Source organism: Primulina huaijiensis, chromosome 17, assembly GCF_012295235.1.
Source record: "Primulina huaijiensis isolate GDHJ02 chromosome 17, ASM1229523v2, whole genome shotgun sequence".
Classification (NCBI taxonomy): Eukaryota; Viridiplantae; Streptophyta; class Magnoliopsida; order Lamiales; family Gesneriaceae; genus Primulina; species Primulina huaijiensis.
Genome location: NC_133322.1, coordinates 5,131,243 through 5,137,133, shown reverse-complemented (window position 1 = coordinate 5,137,133; position 5,891 = coordinate 5,131,243).

The following is a 5,891-nucleotide window of genomic DNA, read 5'->3' as shown; positions in this document are numbered from 1 at the left end:
TCTACTCGAGACCACATGCTCTAGTAATCGAATATTTCAAAAAAACATTAAATTGTTGAAAAATGTTAAATTAGATTAATATATATATCTTTTAAATACATAATCTAAAAATGTCAAATTGGGAGCCATATAAATATTTTTGTATGTATATTATGTAAGCGTAAGTTTCTTTATTCGTGAGTCGAGTCAATAATAATCATATTTATAATAAAAAATAATATTTTTTTACATAAAAATTAATATTTTTTCATGAATAACTCAAATAGAATATATGTCTCACAAAAATAACATGTGAGACCATCTCACATGAGTTTTTGTATAATTATACAAAAACTTTCTAAAATATTAATTATTGTATCTTTTATTTGTCACCAAAGTTTGCACAAAACACACCATTTGCCCACACACACAACTTAATTTGGTACATTTATGGTGTGTAAAAATTATTTTTAAGAAAAAACACCTTACTTCAATTAAGTGCATTTTGAGTCTCATGTTCAAACTTTTACATTTTTAATGTCAATTGTGTCATGATATATTTAAAATATTTTATTATTTTCTTTATATTATTTCATGTTTAGCTCAATTTCTACGATAATTTTATTATTTATACATATTGATTTATCAACCTATATTATATATATATATATACATTTTGAACAAAGAGAGGTGGAATTGATCGACTTTATGAGTATTTGAATCCATGACCTCTTCCATATATTTTTCCCTCTCATTTATTTAATTTTATTGAATATTTTATGTTTTTTAACCAATATTTTATGTTTTACTGATTTGAGAGTGGGGATTTAAGCAAGGTCGTTAATATAGGTTGAGTCCGTCGAATTGGCATGTCCAGCAACGCCAAATAATTTATGTGATTTAGGTTAAAATTTTACCAATACATTTAAAAGCAGTCTCAACGGGTCAGCTCTCGAAGATCGCGGCCCTGGGCGGGTTGTGACCAGCTAGGGTTTCCAGTTGATCCACATTTTTGAGAAGAAAAAAACCATATATATATGTGTATGTATTTGTGTAGTGGAAGTTATTAACTTTTTGAGTTAATTACTTTGATTTACATATAGAAGTGTGAAATAAAAAATTAAAAGATTTATTAAAAAAATTTAGAAAATTTTTGTTTATGAAATTACCAAATTCAATTAATTATATAGTTTTTTTTAAAAAAAAAAAAAAATTTGGTTAGTCCTTGGGATGGTCTATATAANTTTTGTTTAAATCCAAAAAAATATTGGATGTGATATGCTCGAGGTTGATGTATTCGGTTGGTACATCTTGAAAACCTACCTGATACATGACAAGACCTGAATTTCATCAACAATATCATGAAAAGAACTTGTATTTCCGCTGTGTTTTGAGTACGATTTTCCAGAATACCGACACATTATTTAATAACTATCTTATTTTCATGTGATGGAGTCATGTGATGACGGGATTGATTTTTAACGATGTAAAACAAATTGAATAATGATATAAAGTGATTTTGTTTCTTGAATGTTTATATTGTTCTGCCTGTAAAAACATGGACAGAATCAAAATATGAAGTTTAAATGAAAAGAATTCATGAAACTATATTATTTAACTGTACATATATTTTATGATATGATCCATTTTTTAGTCCTAGGCTGTTGCATCACCTGCAGCTTAATTTGTCTCCCTTTGAAATATATACTTTCTCAATATCAGCTGGGATTGGCTTCCCCATTTCTCCATGGCTAAAAAGCCCTCCAAATAGTAGCAATGCTCCTAAAACACTACGTATACATACGATTAAATGTAGCTATAGATATACAATAATATACACACACAGGGACGGAGCCATCCCAAAAGACCCGCAGTCGATTTTTTCGAATATGTATATATTTAATTTAATTTTTTATATGTATAATAACAATTATTTAAATTAGCCAATACTAAAAAATATTGTTAAGCATAAGTTTTTGGTTTTTGAGTAAGTCTCTTATGAGATGGTTTCACGAATCTTTATCTGTGAGACGGGTCAACCCTACCGATATTCACAATAAAAATAATACTCTTAGTATAGAAAGTAATACTTTTTCATGGATGATCCAAATAAGAGATCTGTCTCACAAAATACAACTCGTGAGACCGTCTCACACAAGTTTTTGTCTTGGTTTTTTAAGTGTAGCCCGAAAATAAAATTATTGGCTAAATTTAAATTGATTTGAATTAACAAATCAACATGTACAACTATAGAAAAACTTGCTCAAAAAGTAAAAAATATATATATACATATAATTTTGGCCCAAAATCTAGTTAACGATAATAAATTGTCTATTTACTCATTTGTTAGATAATTTACTATCATTTACTGAGTTTTGGACAAAGATTCTATTTTTTTAGCAAGTTTACTCATTTGTTAGATAATATAATTGTATATGATTTCGATAACGATGTAATGTATCTTTGAGTAATTATAGTGACACCATGTGTCACGTCTCGAGCCCGGGTCCGCGCCTGCGTGACTGCACAATGGGCCCCTATAGCAACTACTTCGTATTCGTCCTCGCTTTACGAAAATGATTAACCCAAGTTGCTATAAAAGTCCATTGTAAGCCATTATAAACTCATTTTAAATCTTTGATTTTTTTGATGTGGGACAAAGGTATCACAATCACCCCTCCTTCAGAACGCGACGTCCTCGTCGCGCCCTGACCCCTCGATCCACCAGCGCCAAGAATCTAGAGGTGGCTCCTACAGGTTCAAGAGGTGGCTCCTGTCATGTAGCACTTTGCCCCGCAGGTTCAAGAGGTGGCTCCCATGCACGTAGCACTTTGCCCCGCATAGCACTTATTTCTCGGTGTTCCATGCCGATGACCGGCTCTGATACCATTCTGTCACGCCCCGAGCCCGGGCCCGCGCCTGCGTGACTGCACAATGGGCCCCTATAGCAACTACTTCGTATTCGTCCTCGCTTTACGAAAATGATTAACCCAAGTTGCTATAAAAGTCCATTGTAAGCCATTATAAACTCATTTTAAATCTTTGATTTTTTTGATGTGGGACAAAGGTATCACACCATGTGTGCAACTAGGGAACACTTTTTCCTAAAGCACAGCTCATACTTTGGCAACATATTTTTTGTGCTATTAACTCATCAAATCACATAGTACATCAACACCAAGAGGTAAGCGATGAATATCTGACTACAAAGCATAAGCTCCTACACATGTCAAAACTACACTCAATCTCTTCATTTGATGACTCTCACGAAGTCGATAAACCAGTCAAATTGCAACACTTGTACATAGAGTCTATATGTTGTCTCGGGTTAAATGACTAATAGTGTAAAATTATAACCGCAGATGTAACGCCTCAGATCCGACGATTGTCCTCACTGTACCAATACGAATCTTTCCAGCGTGCTTACGTCCTCACTCACACGCACCCTAGGAAACTTCCCAGGAGGTCACCCATTCCAGAATTGCCCCAAGTCAAGCACGCTTAACTTTTTAGTTCTTATGTGATGAGCTACCGAAAAGAAAATGCATCTTATTGGTATGAGTAGTACATATCAAATCTTTTAAGCTCTCTTCAACTGTACAGTCCATTACATTGAACAGTCTCGAAATCCCTCTCATTCCGGTGTGGGATCGGTTCATTCATATTCCCTCATCCTAGAAGCCTGCTAGGAGCAGCTCATTGTCCGTGCAACCTCATGGCACCGGCGATCACCCCCCGCCCTCTTCAGCCCCGGGCCTCACATGCCCACCAGCTTCCGCTTGGTTCGTCCCCGAACCACACCGTACTAGGAGAGGTCGGCTCTGATACCAATTGTAACGCCTCAGATTCGACGACTGTCCTCACTGTACCAATACGAATCTTTCCAGCGTGCTTATGTCCTCACTCACACGCACCCTAGGAAACTTCCCAGGAGATCACCCATCTCAGAATTACCTCAAGTCAAGCACGCTTAACTTTGGAGTTCTTATGTGATGAGCTATCGAAAATAAGATGCATCTTCTTTTCGATAGCTAATCACATAAGAACTCCGAAGTTAAGCGTGCTTGACTTGGGGCAATTCTGAGATGGGTGACCTCCTGGGAAGTTTCCTAGGGTGCGTGTGAGTGAGGACATAAGCACGCTGGAAAGACTCGTATTGGTATAATGAGGACAGCCGTCGAATCTGGGGCGTTAAAGCAGACTAATATACTCAATAAATGATATTCACTTAGAAATCCGAGTGAGGGTTGTTAAATGACCCATCATATGAGCTCTCATCTGCATGATTTGGATATCTCAATACTCATACCAATGAACTGGGCGTATGATATGACAGATCATAGTCTCGAGCTCGAGCGATCTTTATCCTTATTTTATGCAGTTGAATCGACTAGGAACGAGTTTAAAATATATAAGAACTAGAGTGTGTTTCATGATCAATGTGATATATATGAGCCCATTGTACCATAGCATATTCAAGATATTTATCTATGCAGGATGCAGAGCATACAGATGAAATAAATGTCATAATTTATTAAAATATACAATATTATTAAATAAATATTGTTTATTACATAAAAATCAATAAGGTTTAAACCACATCCTAATCTAACTGAAACACCACTTGTATTAAGAATGAAGAAATAATTTTTCCCAGCTCAATTTTTGGGTACTAGTGTGTCCTCTATTCGTGATGTTACAGCCATAATTTTTTAAAAAACATGTGATAAATGATTTGTAGATATATTAATTATTCGAAAAATTATAATTTCGGTCATGAATGTTTTTTTTTTCGATTTTAACGTTGATAGGAATATTTTATTCCTAATCAATTAATATTTTATTTTGTATTTTTAGACTAATTTAAATTGACTTGATCATTCAATAAGATTTGTTGTCCTAGATATAGATAATTTTATTCTTGGGCATTATTCAATATAATTTGGGAATTTATCTATAAGATAATATACTAGCTTTGAATATAGTTTTTTCATATAAAACTCTTGTTTCCTTATTTGGGGAGATCGAATATTGAGAGAAGGTACGACGCACGGCTTGCTGGAGAGGAGTCACTTAAGGCTGCTGGAGTTTTTGCTGAATCTGAACAAATTCAGTATTGATTAATTCACATACTTTCAGTGTTGCAGATTGGTGTTGCCAACACTCGAAGAACAACACTGACGCAGAGTGTTGATCGAAGAGTGATTTCGATTGTTTTAAGCAATACGTGACGTGTTTGTGCATCTAAATTTGATTTGTGTTGATGCATATTTTAATTTTTTGGAGTGTCAAGGAATTTAGTTTTGTTAATATCACTAATATTGTTTTTTTGTAAAAAGATATACATATTTTTCTAGTAAATTTTCTTGCCATGAGGCATTACACAAGTATTCGTACTTGTGCATAATTTAAATAACCGGGGTTCATTTATTCAACTTATACTTGTTTGTCAATAGTTAATTTCAGCTGCATGTTGTGCATTGGTGTTGACAACACCCGAGCACAACACCAAATTCTGATATACTCCGTATAATTATTTCATGTACGTATATGAGCAGCAAACCTTTCAAACGTCATGTAGTCAAATTTTAATCTTAGTATTTTATCTTTCAGTTTTTTAAATTTAGTCATTTTCATTGGAATTATAGATATGACATTGTACATAAATGAATAAAATCGCAATGAAATCAATATATTGAACTAAAATTACAATTTTCCCTGATTATTGGTATGTATTAAAAAGAATCGTTTGACTAACAAATTTTCCGGGCTACGATACCCCTCATCTTTTTTTTATATATTTTTGTCTTACTTAAATATATTTAACTCAACTTCTACAAATTTAATCCCACATATATATTATCTCATTCATTTATTACTATTTTTAGTACAACTTGGGTGGGGTTATATAT